This window comes from Varanus komodoensis, unplaced genomic scaffold (genome assembly GCF_004798865.1).
Source record: "Varanus komodoensis strain SLA01 unplaced genomic scaffold, ASM479886v1 scaffold40, whole genome shotgun sequence".
NCBI classification, from domain to species: Eukaryota; Metazoa; Chordata; class Lepidosauria; order Squamata; family Varanidae; genus Varanus; species Varanus komodoensis.
In genome coordinates, this window is record NW_025335942.1 from 7,470,935 (window position 1) to 7,491,731 (window position 20,797).

General features: G+C 48.2%; 1 protein-coding gene across 3 annotated transcripts in view; it reads right to left on the reverse strand.

The window, feature by feature from the left end:
- SLC24A3 (solute carrier family 24 member 3) overlaps positions 1-20,797 on the reverse strand; it is a 90,111-nt gene that overhangs the window by 36,231 nt on the left and 33,083 nt on the right. Inside the window, exon 1 of one of the 3 annotated variants that reach the window (XM_044442919.1) lies at positions 13,699-13,962. The exons of 1 other annotated variant lie outside the window; for it this stretch is intronic. The gene's annotated coding sequence lies outside the window, so the exon portion shown is untranslated. Of the gene's footprint in view, positions 1-12,361; positions 12,440-13,698; positions 13,963-20,797 lie in introns of those variants that run through there. One more of the 3 variants, XM_044442921.1, reaches the window with a different exon arrangement.

Sequence of the window (20,797 nt, forward strand, 5' to 3'; positions counted from 1 at the left end):
GAATCAAACAACTGGAAATATCTGGTTCATAATAAAGATACATTAATTACATGAGCCAAATGCTTCGACAGGGTGACGGGCCTTGAAAAGTTTCCTGCCGTGGAAAGTGCTTCTGTTCGTGCTCCTTTTAAATTACTTTATTTGTCTCCCGGCTATCGTAAGTTTTTTTTCGGTAAATATTTAGGGTGAAATGTCATGCTATAGCAACAGTAACATTACACGACATAAAGATGCTTTGGATGCAGCCAGTGCCTTCCAAACATTGAGTCCCTTTCCATTGTCTTCAGGAATGCAAAACTGGACAGAATTAAGCACATGTTTGAACGCTTGATTAAATTATCATACTAAAAATACAATCATGGAGATACAAGACTTGCCTGGAAACCTTGCAGTCTAAGAGTGTTGGCTGCTGGAAATGTATTTCAAACCGGTTCCCAACGGAGGGATTTGCCTTGGTTGTGTTACCAGTCCGATGGGGAAAGTGCACAACTCTGAATGGGGAGGTGGGGTTCCTGGCAGCAGTGACCCGCGCACGGGTAACTTCCCGACTGGACTACTGTAATGCACTCTTTGTGGGGCTGCCCCTGCATGCAGTCCGGATGCTTCAATTGGTCCAGAATACAGCCGCCAGGTTGTTAACAGGGACTGGAAGGTATGAGCATATAACACCGGTCCTTTTCTACCTACACTGGCTTCCAATGGCCCGGGCCCAATTTAAGGTGTTGGCAATGACAGCTTGGGTCCTGGCTACCTGAAGGAGCACCTCCTTCCCTATGTGCCTGCCCGCCCCTTCAGATCTGGGGCAGAGGCCCTTCTCCGGGAGCCCTCCCTGAAGATTAGGAGGGTGACTACCTAGAGAAAGGCCTTCTCTGTGGTGGCTCCCCAATTGTGGAATTCGCTCCCCAAAGAGGTTTGCCTGGTGCCACCACTTCATTCTTTTCGGCGCCAGGCCAAAACCATTTTATTTTCTCAATGTTTTAAGACCTGACTGTTTTAATTGGGGTTTTATTGTTAGTTGAGTTTTAGGACACTGCGTTGTATTTTTTCACATTTTGTACTGTTAAACTGTCCCGAGACTTCAGTAATGGAATGGTCTAGAAAAGTTTTAAATAAATAAATGAAATGAATATTACTTTCTCTTGCGACCCACTGCGAAGAGGCTCAGCAGTTCCTCCCTGCCAGGAAGCTGTGGAGCAGTGGCTGGAGCCCAGCCTTTCTGAGGACGCTCCAGAAGTCTCTTTGCAACAGTGTGCAAACCCAGAAGTGACAGCGGGATGCATCTGCTGGAAGGAACACGGAGTGGGGAAGCCGTAGGGAGGCAGGACAAGCGCTGGAGGCCCAGTCCACGCCCTGTCGTTGGTCAGTCACGAAGTTGTGCCTGACTGTCCGCGACCCCATGGACAACATTCCTCCGGGTTCCCCTGTCCTCCACTACCCCCTGGAAAACACTCCGTAGGAAAGCATGTTTGAAAAGTCCCATTTCCAGTAAGGGAAGCTGTATTACGTTGGAAGTTAACTCCCAGGATAACCCAAGCCATCCCCTACAAACGTACTTCCTAGCGATTTCAGAAAGACATTAACAGGGAAAGGTGTCTCCGCTTGAGCTGTGCTTTTGCACCCGTGACCATGTTGCGGGGAGGGGCCCACCAAAGGCTTGGTGGAAAGGTCTGGATGACTTTTCTGCTTCGATGTAGTCTACTGTGATTGCATTAATGGCACCTGCTGTTCCTTACAAGCTTTCCATAATAAAATCATTGTAGGATTATATACCTCAAAGATAGATTATAAACTTGTTCGGAGAGCAAAGAAGCTGAGGTTCAAAGGGGTTCAGCGGAGGTCCCACAGAATTTAGTTAGGCTTCTGCTGTTGATTTCTGCTGGATTTCGAATTATGGATTGCTTTACTGGTGTGTCCAGTCACCCCATACTTTTAAGGTGGGATGGTTACTTTTTCAGCCATGTGGTACACAGCCATGGAATCTGATCTCCTAGTTCCCGGCTTCTCCTATGAAAGCCTCGTCCTTCCAGCTGCACAGAGAGGCCTCTCCCAAGTGATGGAGGTACACTCGAGCTAGAAAGGTGCTTTTGATCCTGAGATAACAGCCTTTTGATCACAAGAGGGTTTTGATCCTAAGAAAGCAGGCTTTTAAGTTGAAAATACATGAACATGAGAAGGCCCTTGCTGGGCAAAACCAAAGGACTCACGCTTTGGCAAGTGAGTAAGCCAACCTTCCCCCATTCCCGTCCCCCCTCATCTCCTGAGCTACACTGCTCGCTGTCTTAAAAACGTAGTATTTAACTAGCCTTCACGATGTTGTTTATCTTACTATGAACACGGGCAAGTGAAAGGGTGATAGTGCTGGAAGACACAGCAAGATTGTGGCTATCCTAAAAGAGCATCGGAAGGATGCTATTTGCAGTTCCAGTTGTTCCCAAGCTGTAATCCTTAAGACACTTACGAGGAAGGAAGACCCATGAACTACAATGGGATTGATTTCTGAGTAAACATGTATAGGAGAATACTATGCGTCCATGACCAGAGTCAGAATTGCCAGGGCTTCGCTCACCAGGTTCCAGTTTCAGAAAGCTAAAGGATGTCTTTAGGCTTGTGTTAGGGTCACCCGGGGAGAAATCCAAGCCCCGTGCATCTTCATTTCTCTTTCCTAGGGGTGAAACGCCCGAGCAGCACAGCAGTGCGAAACTCCTGTGAAAAGGCTGCACCTTCCAGGGAGCAAAGAGAAAGTTCCAGCCTGCGCAAGCGTCCAGGCCCTGGCACAGAGCTGCTCGGCAGCGTTTCTGGGGGCGGCCGACGAGACCCTTGCAGCGAACCTTTAGCGATTGCGGGGAGAGTCAGACGATGCAAGCGTGGGGAGGGTGGCAATAAGCAGCCAGCTGCTGACATTTCGCTAGCACAGGGGACACTATGAGTGGAACCCACATTCCTTCCCCAGGCTGCGATTTGCTCAGTTCTTATGCAACAGCGCAAAAGAGCAAAACAGAGGAAATATTTTCTAAAGAGGGGGATAATCAACAGCTTGTCTTGTCCCCTCCCAGAAAAGTTGCTTTTCTTTTGCGGAAGCACCCCTCCCCGACATACTGGAGTCATTCCCCCGGGCTGCAGGACAGTATGGTGAGCTTAGCACCCGTCGGCAGAGGTATGCAGAGACGCAACCTGTAAGGCAAAAGCTGTAATTGGTTTGAATAAATTTGAGCTACGATGGCAGAATTAAGCATCATGTCACACGCCGCCGAGTCAAACATTCCAATCCAGAAAAAAAAGCCTAGGATAAATCGAGCCCAGGAGAAGCAAAATTAGAGAATGAGAAACACTGCGAGGATCAAGGCACTGCATTTTTAGCTGCACACCCACGGTCTCCAAAGGGGTATCTGAACCATCCAGTCTGTGACAGCAGCAAACAGAAGCAGCAAGACCCAGACTTTCCATTCTTAGAGCTCATGCCCGGAGAATGGGGCTTTCCCGCCTCTCTCACTGTATTTTTGGGAATAGTGTGGGAGCAGCTGCCTGGGGAAAGCTGGAGAAAAGCGCCCCTTCACGTGTGGGAGAACAGAAGAGCAGCTTTGGATCCAGGCCGAAGGCTGCAGGCATTAGGGGATTTTGTGCTGGCTTTTTGGCTGCGGCTTCAGGGTTTCCTTCTGCACAAGCACCCGAAGAAGGGCCCCTGGAGGGGGAGTGCGCAAGCTCACAGCTGGGGCGAATTCGAGGACCCTCAGGCCGGAATCCCCAGACCCTGGAATGCAAGATAAAATTAGTATTCTAGCAAGCTGCAGATTGGTGGAATTTGGATGCTCCACAGGAGTCAGTCGCTTATAGCTTCCCTGTTAGATTCCAGACTATGATGCAAGTCGGAAAGGAGACGTCACGTGTGTTTCCTCGGTCACCGTCCCGGTCGACAAATGCATAGAATGTAAATGGATGATGGGATGAACAGCAGCACAAATGGCATGTCCATGTGGACATTCATTTAACCAAATTCCTCTACCACGAGGTGTTAAGTGGGTAAGAAAGCGTATCCCGTTTGGCCGCTGTTCACTGGCGAGGAGGGTTGGGAGGCGCGCTCAGCAGCCTGGCTGCAAAACGACACTGGCAATGCGGTTTCTCCCAAGCACCAAGCCTGGTCCCACTTCGCTTTGAAAGAAGCAGTTCGCTACAGGCGAGCGCCAGCCCCACCTCGGTCTCCTCGGAAATAATCCCTCTGGAATTTCCTTCCGGATTTTGCAATATTCCCCTCCTAATTTTTTTTTTCATAAAAGAGGGTAACTTGCACAACACTTTTGCCCAAAAGCTGACACTGTATAAAGAAGAAAATCAAGCACATGGCAGGATCCAGCTTCGCTCTTTAGCTAAAATGTTAATGCTGACACTGAACTATTTTATTTATTTAATTTTATTTAGAATATTTATATGCCGCCCTGTTGCAAAGGCCATGAACTAGCCAAGGGGTTGTGCGTCGTCATCCCAAGATACCAGCGGGACAGGAGGAAGGGTGAAGGGGGACACTGAGGAATGTCGGCAGGAAGTTTCAGTCAAAGCTGAGCCGCCTGAGGTCAAGGTCCGTCCCTCACCACACGTATTTCTTTAAAGATTTCCTATGCAGTCCCATTACTAAAAGTCTCTGGACGGCTTACAAGGAACAAAAAACCAGAGAACAAAAAAACCGTAACAGCAACACACTGATAAATAATGATAAAAACGAGGGTAAGACCAATTAATTGTTAAACTTAGGTCACTCAGGGCAGCGTTCTGCCTTTTCCTGCAGGAACTGGAGCCAAACGGGCTGCCACACAGCCTTCCTTGGCCTTTTTTCTGGGAATTTGGGATTTTTACAGCCATCAAATGCGCAAGAGCATTTCCCTTCCTGATCTTGGTCTCCTCCAAACTGAATGCCTCAAAGGATCGCTTTGATCTCTGGGAAGAAAGCCTTGGATTCCACCCAGAGAAAAGGCGCTGGGGTCAAACAGGACTGAAATCTACCTTTGTCTTGGTTTTACAGCCTTGGTTCCCACAGGGCCTCTGGTGTCAGGGTTTCCATGATGAATCCAAAGCACCACTTTCAGAATTCCAGAACGGTTAACGCTCATTTGAAAGGAAGGTCTCATCTCTTTTCCAGAGAGAGCTCTGGAAAAACTCTGCACTGCTGTTCATGATCAAAGGCAAATCAATACCTCCTGGAACAGTGAGAACTTTGAATGTAAAATGATTGCGACTGGCATGTTGAAAGTGTCTCCGAGCCCGACGCTCACTGGACGAGTGCTCCTCAGGGTGCGGGCGCCCCGATTAATCTTGTGCAAACAGAGGCCCAATCTACTGGCACACCACTTTCCCACTACAGTTCTAAAAATGTGAAAGAACCAGCCCCACTGCCCTCCTTCTCCAGCAGTCGAAACAATCCAAGGCGGGTCCTGGATGCCGTCCTGTTCCCCAAGCTTGGCTACCGCAAACATGTTTGTCGAAAAGACTCCAGAAGTGGCCGAAACAGAACCCCTGATGGTCTTAGTGTGAAACAGACAACATACAGCTGTTTCTCTGACCCCTTTATTATTTATTTATTTATATTTAGAACATTTCTAGGCCGCCCCATTTGCCGAAGCCTATTTCAGCTGCTCGGCCCCACTGCTGGTGTTGTGGCCAAAGGACACAACTGTACATGTTGCTTTCGTGAACTCTGCGGGAAGGCCCTACTTTGCTGCCCTTCTCCCTTGATCTGAGACCCTACATATTTCAGGGTGCCATGAAGGGACCACGACTAGGAGAACTGGTCATGGAGCTCATTCTCGGCCGCAGGGTTTCCTGGTTGATCTTGGACATATCGTAGTCATTTGGAGTAATTGGACTGTCTAAAGGAACGCCTGCGTCCATAGTTGCCCTCCCGCCCCTTGAGATCGGCGGCAGAGGCCCTTCTCTGGGAGCCCTCCGTGAAAGATATTAGGAGGGTGAGCTCCCGGAGGAGGGCCTTCTCTGTGGTGGCACCCCGACTATGGAATGCACTCCCCAGAGGTCCGCCTGGCGCTGTCATTATATGTTTTTCGGCACCAGGTTAAGACCTTTTTATTTAATCAATATTTTAATAATTATTAATATTATTTATTGGTTTTAAAATCTTTTAGCCAGGATGAATCCAGATTGTATATGTTCTTGTCTGTATTCACTGTTTATTTATAATGTTGGAAACCGTCCCGAGGCTTATGAGAATGGGACGGCATACAAAATATTCCAAATAAATAAATAAAATAAATAATTTACCTCACAGGGTGGTTATGAGCATTAAAAAGTGTGTGCAGGGTCATGGGGAAGAGGGATGGGATACAAGCAATAGTTGAAAAACTCGACCTCCAAGAACACCTTCGAAGTCCCTTTCTTTGAAGCCTCTGGCTCATTCTCTTTCCTAATAAAACCGATGTCCTGTACCCACAATTACTAACCTGCATTCCTTCCTTGCTATTTTGCCCACCACTCTCTCCCCTGGTTGGCTTTCACCAACACAATCTGTCCAAGCTGCAGTGATGGGTTCTTCAGGGTGATCTTTTTTCTGTTTTTCGGTTAAGGGATTATTAATTTATTTATTTATTAAAACATTTTTATGCCGCCCCATTCACCGAAGCCTCGGGGCAGCTTACAACAATAAATACGACAGCGATAGCACACTGATGAGGGCAAAATCAACACACGTCCTACTTAGTGTATGTCGCTGTTGTTACATTTCTGTTCCACCCCACGCCAAAGCTCTCGGGGCGGTGCACGACATTCACGTCACCCATCCCGATTTCAACCAGACCTGAACCTGCTTAGCTTCCAAGATGGGGCCGGATCAGGCACTCCAGGCTACATGGAAGCTCTATATTGTTGGCACGTCCTGTCACGTCATCTCTGACTTAGGCAACTCGACGAGTGGAAGTCCTCCAAAATGCCCAGTCCTTGAGACCCCTTTTCAGCTCCGGTAAATTCTGGGCTGGAGCTTCCTTGATGGAGTCCATCCTTCTCACAGTTGGTCTTCCTCAGCTTCTGCCTTCAACCCTCCCTAGCATGATGGTCTTCTCCACGGGGCTTCCCTTCTCATGGCGTGCCCAGAATAGGACAACCTCAGCTTTGTTGTTTTTGCTTCTAGGGAAACCTCTGGCTTGATGTGATCTAGGGCCAACTTGCTGGTCCAGAGTATCGCCAAGCTCTCCTCCAGCACCATGTTTTGAACTTAGCCATTTTCTTTCCCGCTGCCCAGCTTTCACACCCATACACAACGCTCAGCAACACAACAACGTGGATGACCAAGGCCTCCCCACTCAAATTCACAAGACAAACATCAGTGGCTTAGCATTGCATGCAACCTATGCACATAATTAACACATCCATCGCCCAAACTGTAGCAGGGCTTGGAAGGTGCCGTTTCTGGACTCAATATGAACTGTTGCTGCCCAACCTTCACCCAATTAAAACGGCACTCCAGTTCGTACCTATCAGATGAACCACGCAGCTCCGCTCTGTTTTCATCCTTGCATTATGGCCTTTGATAGGGTATGAACACCCTTTCCTGAAATCTTAAGTTACACATTACACTAAGATCTGTCATTGTAAAAGAAGCAGCCAGCAATGATTCACTGAGTACGTATTTTAAGGATGCATCTCCATTTATCTTCGGAAAACGATCAACTGAACAACGAAGGTGTTACAGCAGCATTTTTAAAAAATTTTAGGGCAACCTCACTGTCTCCAGGCTGCCTGCCGGAGCAGCTAAACTAACGGGAATGGCTAAACAGAGCATAATCAGTGGGGATGCTTTCCTGTTGCACAATAATTGGATCCTAATGGCTGAAAATGAAATATTTATTGAAAATATTCCTGCTGCAGTAACTGAAAGGTTTGTGTTGCTGGAGGAAGTTTGGGAAGGCAGCTTCTGGAAGCTGTGCTGGGCAAGAGGAAAAAAGAGTGAAAAGAAATAGCATCTCTGGATCCTACCCCAGCATTATCATTGGCATCTGGCAGTCCATCAACAAGGGGCACTTGTTGTTTTGGGATGGGAATCCACGGGATTCCTTTTGCTCGGCTCCCTGGAATCCAGCCTACTTTCTCGCACTCAAGAGCCTGAGCACACCGGACAATCACACGGTGCTCACCAGGAATGGATCCCTACAGGATCCCTGCGCAAACGGCATCCGTCCCTCTTCCAGGCATGTCATCTGCAGCCTTCGTCGGTGCTGGAAGTGACACGGACGGACCCTTTTCCAAAATGCAACCAGCACACCTTTAAAAGGAAGTTGCTGTGTAGGAAGTGTTCCCACATCAAGCTATATTCCAAAGCTGATTAATAGGAAAGGCTGCTAAAGCCCTGCATCCAAATGACTGGAAGGTTTTCATTCCGGCTGATTAAAAAGAGGCGACCTTGCCTTTAATCCTGAGAGTAGGGCTTGCAGAATGGCAATTGCATCTCTTATTAACTGAGAGAAGGCATGGCTGGAACAAACCTAATGTAGTTGAAAAATTAAATGGGGAATTTGGGCGCGGTTGCTAATACTTCTTAATGTAAGAAAAATCCGTGCCAATAGCTATAGGGCACTGCAGAAGGTCTTATGGCTAATGGGGCAGGAGGGAAATCAAATAAGTAAGTCTTTGCTGGAAGAAAAGAGCTGTCCAGCATATTATTGATTCCAGAAAAACCGGAAAGACACCACTTAGGGGCAGGTGGAGCTTCCCTTCCTCAAAAGCAACAAGTCTAACCTTTCCATTCCTCCGGTTTTCTCAAAAGGTACTCACATCTGTTGCTCAGCTAGCCTCTAACTGGTTCCGTGCTTGGGCCATGCTTCCCCATGGCTGCCCAGCTTGGCCCTCTGCAGACCTGAGACCTTCATCTTGGAAGGCAAAGGTAGTCTCTTTGGTCACGCCTGGACAAGGCCCCCCTGGGTAACGGAGGTGGACATGGGCCAGGCTGGCGGTTTCGCAGTCACAAAACTGCTGATCCTGCGAGACTGAAGACCTGCTGGGTGAGGCAGGTGCCAAATGCAGATGGAGGGTGCGTGATCCCAAGCAGATCTTGCCCCTCCGGCGGCGGATACCCCCTAGCTCTCCCCAGTCACGCACGGGGGTCTGAAGGCAATGGGGCTGAGCGAGGGACTGGGAGGTGGAGCCCTAGGGGGCTCAAGGTCTCTGCCATGTATCCCCACATGAATGGGAGGCTTCTTGCTCACGACAGTGATTCCGCGGCACACGCGCGCAGGCTGCCTGTTTCCTCCTAGACACATGCACCCCAGATGCATTTTTAAATGCCTTTACTGCTCTAATCCCAATACACTGTTTAGCATGTGTGGTTCTCCCAAAACCAGGAGGCTCTGGGTGACAGGAATGCTTGAGTCCATATTTGCCCTCCCGCCCCTTGAGATCAGCGGCAGAGGCCCTCCTCTGGGAGCCCTCCGGGAGAGACATTAGGAGGGTGAGCACCTGGAGGAGGGCCTTCTCTGTGGTGGCGCCCACCTATGGAACGCGCTCCCCAGAGAGGTCTGCCTGGCGCCGTCATTATTTGCTTTTCGGCGCCAGGCCAAGACCTTTTTATTTAAACAATATTTTAATAATTGTTAATATTATTTATTGGTTTTAATTTCTACAGCCAGGGTGAATCCGGATTTTAATATGTATTATTTTTATGCTTGTTTATTTATTGTGTTGGGAGCTGTCCCGAGGCTCATGCGAATGGGACGGCATACAAAAACTCCAAATAAATAAATAATAAGCAAACAAACCACTCCTGTGACACTCCCTGTTCTCCCACATGCAGAGCAGGGCCTTCCCTTTGGTGGCCCCCCGTGCCTGAAATCCTGTGACCTGTAGTGCGGAAGGCACCCAAGTGATGCTCTTCCAGGAGTTCTATAAGCAGAACTTTCCTTCTCAAGCACTCCCTGAAGCTGCTGCTGATTCGGCAGTCCTGTCCTTGGAGAAAGAGAGGGATTTATAACCCTCACGGTTTTTGCAAGTGCGATATTTTAAGACTGCTTTGACATTTTTCTAAAAGGAAAGCAACATGCGAAGGTTTAAAGCAAAGTATTTCTTGGAGGCAATTTTTCTGAATTACCAGCTAGGAGGACATTCACCCTAAGCCTCAGACAGCCCTGCTGCTGGTTTTCAAAGGTGGCAATCAGTACTTTTCCAATACAGATTTAATTACGCAAACAATGTACAAATGCTTCCAATATAGGTCATGGAAAGAAAAGGGTTTATGCTATCTACAAGATGTGTTCCCAGAGGGAAGGCTGGTCACTATGGCAACTTTAGAACAGGTTTTCTCAAAAGAAGCTCTGAAAAGGATGCGGAAGACTCAGGTTGGCTCTTTCATAAGGACGTCATCTGCCAACATGTGGTCCCCGAGGTTCTTAAGCATTTTAATCAAGTTTTTCTTATGGTTGATTTTAAATTTTGGTTGTTCAAGCCAGTTTTAGAGTTATGTGCACCTGTGTGTGTGAGAGAGTTTTACATTATGTATAAAGTGTTTACTCCCCAAAAGGGAGTGAGCTGCAGTTTCTACAGTTTTCCAACAGCTCTTTTTAAAAAAAATGTAGAAATGCTGGATCGCAGGGAAGCCAATGAAAGGGAGATCTGTGCTGACTAAAGGGCTGAGAAGTACACAGAGAGGGAATCTGGCAGCAACTGCCCTGGGTTAATAACCCCCTTTTTCAGAATATACTTTTGCAGACTGGGATAGTGCTGAAAAATTGGAGGCCAATGAGAACTGCCAGCTCAACACCAAATGATCACCCAGTCAAGGGTTGGGTTCCCTTTGGTGAAACTTCTTTGCCACTTTCCTCTCTTTAATTGTGGGTTTTCCGCCGAAAGGAAGCAACTGGACAAAAATCAGCTTTACGCAGCCTTGCTTTGGTGGCGCAATTTCCTTGCTTCCTTTGACAACTGAAATAGATAAGGAAGTTGACGGTGCCTACAAACTTCAGAAAGCTGTTAAGTGTACATTTGCAAAAGACCAGCAACAAATAAGGTTTTTTTTTTAACATATGCAATTTTAGGGGTTAAAATGATAATGAAAATATGATCCTGTGAGGATCTGGGAAATAAAATTTAAAAAACACAGCCAATGAAAAGGGACAGTGGTTAAACTGGGAATGTGGAGACAAGACAGACTCTGTCCGGAAGGACCCTGGGATTCTGGCTGCAAGACCAAGGGGGAAGGTGACAGAGAACGGTGAGCCTAATATCTGTGGCACATGGTCAGCAATCAAGCCGGGCACCTTGGCGTTTTTGCCGAGTGACTTTGGGCAACATCTAAACATGCCCACAGAGACGGCTTGGTAAAACTTCTCAACCGGGCAGGTCAAATGTGTGCCGAAAAGAAATATTTTTGCCTGAGAGCTGAAGGTCAAGTCAAATGGACTTCCCTAGGGAGGCTGCTCCACAGCGGAGGCAGAGCCACAGGAAGGTCTGGCCCTGGCCCAAGCCAGACCCTCCTCCATCGCTGGTGGAAGAAGGAGAGCTTCTCCCATCGGTCCTGGCAAGCACGCAGGGCAACCATAAGCCAAAGCCAAGCCAGGAGCAATTCCCATTGGCCCCAAACAACTAGGACCATAAACGGGGTTTGCTCGAAGCAAAGGGACTGCAAAGCTCCATCTCCTTTATTCCGTCAGAGAACTCTGTGGATCTCTCAGCCCAGGCAGCAGCACCTCGGAGAATATTTAACACCATGATCCACATGGAATAGCTCAATAGCAAGATTCCAAAGGCAGAATCTGAGATTCCCGAACAGAATCCATTCCCAAAGAGGACCCTAGATCTTCACTCTCATCCAGAAAACCAACCCAGGAGAACCCCAAGATGGGTCCCCAAAACAAGCAGAAATACTTCTCCCAAGAAGCAGGGCTGATGGCGTTTAATGAAAACCGGAACAATGGAAATGGTTGATGGAGCCTCCTTGAAAATTGCTGGCATATATGCTGTCACTGAGGCACTGACTGTGTGTTCCCATCTGGTCACACGCATTTCCTTTGGTGGCTTTTGCTGTCTTCCCGGCCATTTCAGTGCTTCTAGTCCAGCAGCAAATTAAGAAGCAGGAGAGCACACGCCAAGCAAGGCAAAGAATTTAGGAGCACGCGGAATTAAGCCCCTTGGATCACAGGACCAATTCCAAGCACCCAAATCAACAAAAAAATTATCTGTCGAGATCAGAAAGTCACGGAGGCCCATCTATCCCCAGCAGCAGTTTTTCCCAAGGTCCCCCAAAGTGGCAGAGTTTTAAGGCTGAGCCAACTTGACCTGTCATCATGCCCGCCAGTGGGGATCCCGGCCCCAGATGCAAAATGGTTCAAACCTAACCAGAAATCCTAAGGCCAAGAGCAACCGGATCTTTGTGTGAGCTCACCTCCAGTTTGTTTGTTTGTTTCATCAGACAAGGCATGCTTGGTCTCACACTCTAAATTCTTAACAACCGTATTTAAATATTGGTTTTAAAAAATATACATTTACAGTGCAGGTGGGGGATTTTTCACTGCCCGGTAGAATCCGCCTGGCATCCCCAACGTCCGACATGACATAAGATTCTCCTGCATCCCCGGAGTTTGTCTGCGAGCTGGGACACACCGTTGCAATGCTCCGTTGCGGAACCGCCCTCCCCCTTTAACTATTACTGATTTGAGAAAGCTATGGACAGTTCGACTGAAATCGGAGGGAACTGGGCTGGGCTTGCCTTGCGCCCGCTTGCCTCTTCCACCTTCTGAGCACTGGGCTGCTGCAGCAAAGAGGACTCCGGGCATCTGGCCCCAGTCCAGGCCGCAGCGGCTTTCACCAGCGGAGAAGGTTCCTTTCGTCCGCGGAGCTGTTTATGCTTCGTGCGCCACACGAAAATGCGTAACAAAATTTACAAAATGCAGTCCTTACAAAATGCAGTCCTTTAATTAAGGAGAGCGTTAACAGCCGTGTATTTATATCAGCCTCCAGCTTCTTATCTCCTCTCGCAGGGTGCACTCGGTCTTGTTTTCGAGAAAGTCACTGCCACTGCATTCAGCTATTTTTGTGCATCTGATAACGGGTCAAAATTGACAAAGTCACAGGCGGGATGGAGCTGAGCTGTGTGCCGCCTTCATTCAGCGAGGAGAAGAGAGGCTTCCGGGTGCCGCGGCTGGCTGTGGGCACAAGAGCGAAGCAGGGCAGCGTGGTGCCCGACTCGGGCAGGACTCCCCCGAGGCGATGCCAATGCAACCCCCCCACTCGCCCGCAAGTGCCCCCCACAGGGCACGGGGGGAAGGCCGTGCGGCAGCTCGCGCCCGGGTGCCACAGGGCTGGCGGACTGAACGGGAGAAGCCGCCGCCTGCTCGTGCTCGTGGGCTGGTCCCGCCTCAGCTCGCTTCCCGGCCGGGGCAGAGGGTGGGACAAGGCGGCGAGCAGGTCCCGGCCAGATCCGTGCGCCTCTCCTGGCGGCAAAAGGTTGCAGTGCATCCTGAACGCCTTATCAAAGGGAGGCAGGCAGGCAGCCGCTCCCTCTTCCCCTCCAACCCCACCTCTTCCTTTCTCCTTTCCCGATGGACGTCCACGCTTTGTGGCTCCCGCACCCATTCGGGGCGAGGACGATCCTACTGCGCTGCATGTCTGCAGACCACCCTTAACCGGAGGACAGAGAAGAGCGGAAAGCAAGGGCCTTCCTGAAGCCAGCATCCCTCTTCATCCCCGAGCAGGAACGCTCAGCTTGAACAGATAACCCACCTCGGCCTGCGTCGCTCCAGCCATCAAGGCGGCCTGGGTCTGAAATGGCTTGTCGTTTCCTCTTAGAACTAATGCAGACGACAGAACCAAAGGAGTGGTTCTTGCAGGGCTGTGCCGGTGGAAACACGGAGAGACGCTTCGCCAGGCCTGCGTGCAAACAGCAAGTAGGACACCAAGTGGGGCGAGGCAGGAGGGACCCAAAAAGAGGCGCAGAACAGCGTCTGGGGTGACCTTCTGGGGCCTGGGGCAGTGGACACTCAAGGCAGTCTCAAGCCGAGGAACGCCAGACCGCCCACTAAATCGACACCCAAGAGGTTCGTGCAGTGGTTTTATGATATTCGCTCTACATCACCTGCTGCAAAGCCTCCTTTCTGAAGGGCAGCCATTTGACAGCCTGAAATGCAGGGGTGGCCGCAATGTTGGCATCACGCCTCCTGCACACTGCCTGTTGCGGCTCTTCCTGGACCAGTGGGAGCTGCTAGAGAAAGTCGCAGGGTGGTGTGCAGGGCTTCAGCCGGCTACCAATGCTCCCTTCCTAAAATCCAGCTGCACCCCTCATCCCCAGCTGCAGGCCGCATCAAGAGAAACCCACAGCAATGAACGCAATTTAGCCATGAATAAAAGAGCAAGAACTACAACTCAACTGAAAGCAAATGCCATTGCACGTGAAGCGGCGTTCTCCGTTGCACTAGCAACCTCCATTTTCCCTTTCGAGGCCGCAGCACTGCGCTTGCTTACTCGGGAGTAAATTCCACTGCGCCTGAGAGGACTTGCTTCTGGTTGGGACTTGGCCGTGCAGCCTTAAAGCTGGTACAACTGTCAAAGTAAACATTACAATGCATTCCAACATGCCTATATTTGCTTGCATTTATGTTGGCTAGATATATGCCGAGAAAGGAATGCAAAGCTGGCTTGGTGACAAGGAAGAGAATCCAGAAACATGATCCAAGGTTTCCATGGGCCGTGCCAGCCAACCAGAATTTCGGATAGAAAAGAGGCAGAAAGAGCTGAGTAAGAATTACCCCTCTGCTCTTGCGACTGATCAAAGTGTGTTGCTCTTTCTTGCCTTTAAGTTGGTCAGAGAGGACAGCGCTTTTAGCGTGGATCCAGAATCATTCGTCGTGCTTGGAAGGGCTTCTTCCAAAGACAGGGAACATCCCGTTACCATGCACAGCTAGGATCGGAACACGTGCCATGCTGAGAATGAGACAGCACCGAGTCTTCAACGGGCCAAGGAGCAAACCGTGTTCCTAGTTGTGAAAGCTTCTTCATTCGTCACATGGATTTTACGAGTTTCTGCGTTCCTCACAGCCCTTATAAAGTTCAGCGAGTTATTAGTTGAAGACCAGGACATTATTCTTACATGGCGTCAAGTCAGCTCCAGCTTAGGGCAACCCAATGACGGAGGTCCCCCAAACGCACCCTTGACAACCCTGAACGCAAGGCAGTGGCTTCCTTGACGGAGTTGATCCATTTTGTGTTCCTCCTCCTCCTCCTCCGGTGTTTGCCTAGCATGTCTACCTGCTCCAGTGAGCCTTACCTTGCTGTGAAAGACCTCTCTTGGAGGAAGACAAGGCCAGTGCTACCAGGACTCCCAAAAGGATCACCCCAGGCCTTCGTCAGCCGTGCTCACCCTCTTCGGCAGGAGAGAATTAATACTTCCAGCAGTGAAGGAGATGGAAATAACTCCTGAAGGGCAGCAGCACTGGCTGAAGGAGACACTGGCCGGGGTCTCTCTTGGACAATGGCAGGGACGTCAAGCTAGCTCTGGTTCGCACTGCACAGAAGGGGGCAATGGGAAAGCCATTCCGAGTATGTCTTGCCTTGCAAACCCGGCCCTGAAATAAGCACGGCACTGACCCTGCGCACACAGACCTATCTATCGACAGGGAAGGTCTTCTGTGCGTGTGGATCCTTTCGTGGTCAAACCGCCACCAGCCAGCCATACCAGGAAGTAACTCTGGGCATGCGAAACCCAGCGTGGCAACCAACCAGGGATGGGGGAATGGAATTGAGTATCCTGGAAGAAGGCACTGCACTGCTCACGTTGGAGAATGTCCCATTTCTCTCCACTTAATAACTGGTGCCTAGGAGTGTCTCGCTCCCTTGTGGTCTGTTCCAACCATTCCATCACACTCCGTTTTCGCTCTTTGGAACCCTTTTCCATGTGCAAGGCCTGGTGGAACAACACTAGACTTGCATTCACACATGCACATGTGCTCAAAGGATCATTCGGGAGCTCCTGTGCACACCTGCAAGGACTCTCTGCGTTGCGTTGGCCTGCCCGTAATTTGCCATCTTCATTAAGGGGGCATTTGCATATCCCATTAACAGGAGAGGCAATGAGAGGGCCTTAAGTTTCAACATGCTGAAGCTGGTGGAGAACATCCAATTTTAAACAGCTACAGAACTGTTTTAAATTGTGCATTGTTTTGTGGGGCCCATGGGTGATTTTTAAATAAATGCCTCAAAATCAATTGTAATGCATTTAAAAAACAACTAAGTCCCTTTCCATCCCTACAGCTGGATGCACATAAGTTGGGAGGTGGCATATGACCCAAGCCATGACATTGTCACTGGCTTAATTCAGAAATCACAGGACACTGTGGGTTTGCTCTAACTAGATATTAGAACCAAAGCTATTATTTGAGTTTCCAAATGAATCGTTAAGAACCACTTGTTTACATTCATCTTCTATCTGTCCAGCCTTCCAGTCTCTAGATAAAACACCCTCAGAAAGCAGAGCTGATAAATCAAGCAGAGTCGCCATCTCAGCAGATCTGAAAACCCATTTCAAGCCACGGTTTCCAATTCCGGCGTGCCAAGATATGGCAAACCATCGTTTCTTAAGCATTATATGTCATCACTAAAAGAGTGCACTTTCGGTTGTCCTACTTAGACTCTGTTGGGAAGAGTAAACTTCTAAAAGGAAGAATCCTCCACAGGCACGTATTTATTTCCAGAGGCTCTGTGATCATTGTTCTTGTCTTTCTTAGCCTGGGGGAAAGGGAAGGCACATTACAGACAGTGCAGAAGTGACAGACTTTACTGCTGAAGTTACTACTGGAATCAGTCATGGCTATCCGATCAGGCAAGGAGTGCAAGAATATCCGAAGGAGCAGAAAGCTGGGCCAGGACAGGGCCAGGTGTATTCCCAGCAGCTCCCACGGTCGGCAAATGTGAACAGAACGGCCTCAAATCGATGGGCCAGCTAAAAGACCCTAGGACTGACGGGGGCAGAGTTAATCCCCGATTCGGCAATAGCTCTGCAGCAGATCACAACACATTCTGTGTACGGAAGAATGACTGTTACTCATTATCAAGTACTTGTTGAACTCAGGCAAACAGAAGTTAACACCTTTAAAAAAATTTAAGAGCTACATTGGGTTTTCACTATCCGTTCCATTCCAAGTTCCAAATGCTCAAAGAATGTGCTAGCAGGCACGCACAACCTCAATAAATCGGAATGCAGGCTGTTTTGCAGACAATAAAACTAGTTTGCGCAACATTAATATAATGCAAAGGTTCATCTTGAAATATTCATTTCTGCCCTCAAAAGAGCCCTGCACTGGAGATATTTTAAGCGATAGATTGGGAGGCCAAAGAACCAGGGTGCATTAGCGGTTTCATGCCTTAATTGTGACTTAGGTTATCTCACTGCAAACTACAATTAATTTACACATAGTATTGTGCAAATTTTGCTCCAGCAGCAATGGCTGCTGCCTCCAGTTCAATTGACACATTTGTGGACCTGTTAGAAGCATATTTTTCTTGTTTTAATTGATTAGATTCATATATAACAGCTTCCCATCATGGCAGCCTCCAGATTTGTTGGACCACAATTCCCATAATCCCCAAAACAACCTGGCTAACACATGCTTTTAGCAAACTAGTTCATTATTTTTCAAAGCTTTGTTAAAAGCTTTGTTCTATTTTCTGCACCCAAACTACTTCTGCGTCTCCAGCTTCTTTGCCGTCCACTTCATGGGTCTAATGAAGTAAGTTCTTGCTTACACAACTGCATCCGTTAACTTTTAAGACATCTCAAGAATTGTGATTGGTTTTGCAACGGGTTAACAAGGATGGTTACTATTTTAGAAAATGCTGGGTTGGATCCAGACTCAGTCATGTTTAGAGTAGACTTATTGACTAGCTTAAGTCCTGTTGATTTCAATGAGTCAAATGTCAGGATGACTTACGTCTGGATCTAACCCGCTTTTTACCAAGTTTAGGCTTATGTACCCTTGCAGTGTCTTTACAAAAGCATGGACAATCAGAGCTGTATCGAGTGGCTCTCCAGATATTTTGGACTCCAGCTCCCAGAAGCCCTTGAGTGATCAGGAATGCTGGGAGCTGAAGTCCAGCTGAAGACATCTGGAGATCCACTTCCGGCTGCCTGAGGCTGAAATAAGACAAGCTACAAATTTGGAGGCTTGCCTTCATGTGCTCACCTCGGCGGCATTGTGGTTCCCAACACTCTCCTTTGGAAGTTGCTTCCCCAGATCTGAGGAGTGGCTAAATGGATTAAAGGAAAGCGGCCTCCATCTATAATCACAGCATTGCAAGCTATAAGGCACTCATTAAAACCTGCTCGATGCGCCAGAGACCTGGAGCTCCTTTTACAAGAGAAGAAACTTGCTGTGGAGCATTTGTCACAGAAATGTGGAGTCTTCGAAGGCTGCAAGAAGCTGTTGTGAACATTCAGTAAAGGTGCTTAATTTAAAACACGCTCGCTCCAAATCATAAAGGGTTCATATGGCACAAAATACATGAAAATAGCTTTTCGCCCACAGGACGGACCAAGTCCGGTTCAGGACTAGGTTCGCTTGGGGAGCGTAAACGCGCATCTGTGCTCGGTCTCGGTCTACAGGAGGTTTGGGATGGCTCTCAGGGCCACATTTCCTTCGCAAGTGGCTCCCTCAAAGAAAATCGGGGGCAAGAGAAGAGGGTCCCAATCCACCCACGTGCCTGGTGTGCTTTCGATATATGGGAGTCCCCAGCTGAAGCCTGAGAACAAAATTCCAGCCATGGCAATGCTGAAGGGAGGGCCCAGTCACACTGCACCCCAGAAGGAAAACGGGGGACACAGGCCCCCCACGCCCGGCTCTCTTGCCCGCCTTGGGTTCCATGTGACTGGATGTGGAGTTGCTCGAACAATGTGCATGGAGGGGAAAGCAAGCTTCAGGGATGCTTTTAAAAAATCCAGGATGGAAAACTAGGTTAGATCCCGTCAACCTGCCTCTCAGACCATATGTTCTTGTCAAGGAATAAAAAAAGCTCCCGCGTAATCCATCTTATCCTGGAGAGGTCTATTTTTCATGAGACCCTAATTGAACTTGCTTTCCTTCTCTCTCTGAAGAAGCTATTACTGACACAGACGGCCGACGGGCTTGCAAGGAGGGCTTGCCTAATTGAGCTATAAAGAAAGCCAAGTAGATGGCGTTCGCTCCCTTCACTGCAGTTGCTCACCAAGTTGGTTCCCAGATATCAATAAAAGAGACGAGGTGGCTGAAGAAAGCAAATGAAATAGTAGTTAGTAGGTTGCAATCCGTGGGCTTCAACCTGCGTTCATGCAAAGGAAAAGCAAGGCCTGCTTGTATACGGCCTGGCGCATTTCACTCATCAGGAGCATATTCAGAGCCAAATTGTGCTTCGATTTAGCCTTGTCAAGGCTCACAGATATTTGAAGTTTGCAAATTTTTACCAGCCATGTGTGGCTAAAAAGATCATCCAACAACTTCTACAAAATTTCCCTGCTTGACTCCCTGGAGGTTAAGTGGCTATTTTTAGCTTTCTCAAGGGCACTCCAGGGCCATGTGATGGAATGTAACAAGTCAAAAGAAGAAGAAAATAGATAAATAAGCACCTTCCTTATCAAATGTAGGCACAAAAATACTTAAGTCCGACAGGAAAATGCAGACATGACACTATCGGTGCTGAATGGTGAATTGGCACTGAAATTGGCTATGTTTGCTTCTCTTTTCCCCCACTGTAATCTTTAGGAATCACCAATATCCAAATGGATGCCAGGGCTCGTCAAAACACATCATGTATTCCCAAAATGTTGGCAGAACACAGTTGTTACCCCTTACCTCCGTTCGATCTAAATAAGGACTATCTATCCACCCAGTGCAAAGGTTTTTAGCTGGTTATTTTGATATATTGATCAGTGTTATTATTATCACAATAATAATTAATTATTGAGATAATTGATTACCTATACCGCCCACAGCCATCTCTTTGGATGGTTCACAACATCTTAAGTCACCCATCCAGATTTCAGCTGGGCCTGACCCTGCTTAGCTTCCAAGATCGAGCAGGATCAGGCTGTCCAGAAGCGACTTTCAGTATCATATCTCTCCGTCCTATTGATCAATGTCGGTTCCTTTTTAGGGCTTCTTTTTGTTCTCCCTCCCCGGGCTGCATTCCACTTACCTATGGTTGTACATCTTAGGCTCCACAGGTCAAAATGATTTATTGCCATGTCCTTCAAACGCCGTATGAGCTGTTTTTGGTCTACTGCTTTTGCGGTTGTTTAACTGCCTGCCACTTTGAATGTTTGAATGCTATTTTAATGGCTACTTTTTTCTGCTTTATTCCTGTATTCTTACTGTTTTATGCGGATGTATTTTGTTGCATCCTTGCATTAGACGCCTTGAAATTACAGATTCTAGGCTAGCATATTGTCCTATTAAACAAATAAGCACGTTTTATGTGAAGTGGACTACAGACCAGCTCTACTAATAGAACAACAATATGGCTTGGAAGTTCCTCTGCGGTTTGCAAGTCACCCGAATTTTTCCTGGTAAGGGCGAATGGCAAAGACCGTGTTTCCGTTCCTCAGTTCACTGCATTCCTTCAGCCAAGCTTTCAAGTCGCTCACACAAATAGCCCTTTCATTCTTTCGGCGCTCATTCCATCGCCTTGCCTAGCAATCGAACCTCACTTACAAGCTCGCACGAGTTCCCACGTTTGCGTGTGTTGATTTAAAATCGCCTTCTTAAGTTGATTTTCGCATTCATTTGCCACTGCGCCAAATACTATAGGGGCAAATGCATCATTTCCGAACACAGGGTCCTTCCCGTGTACATGCTGCCTT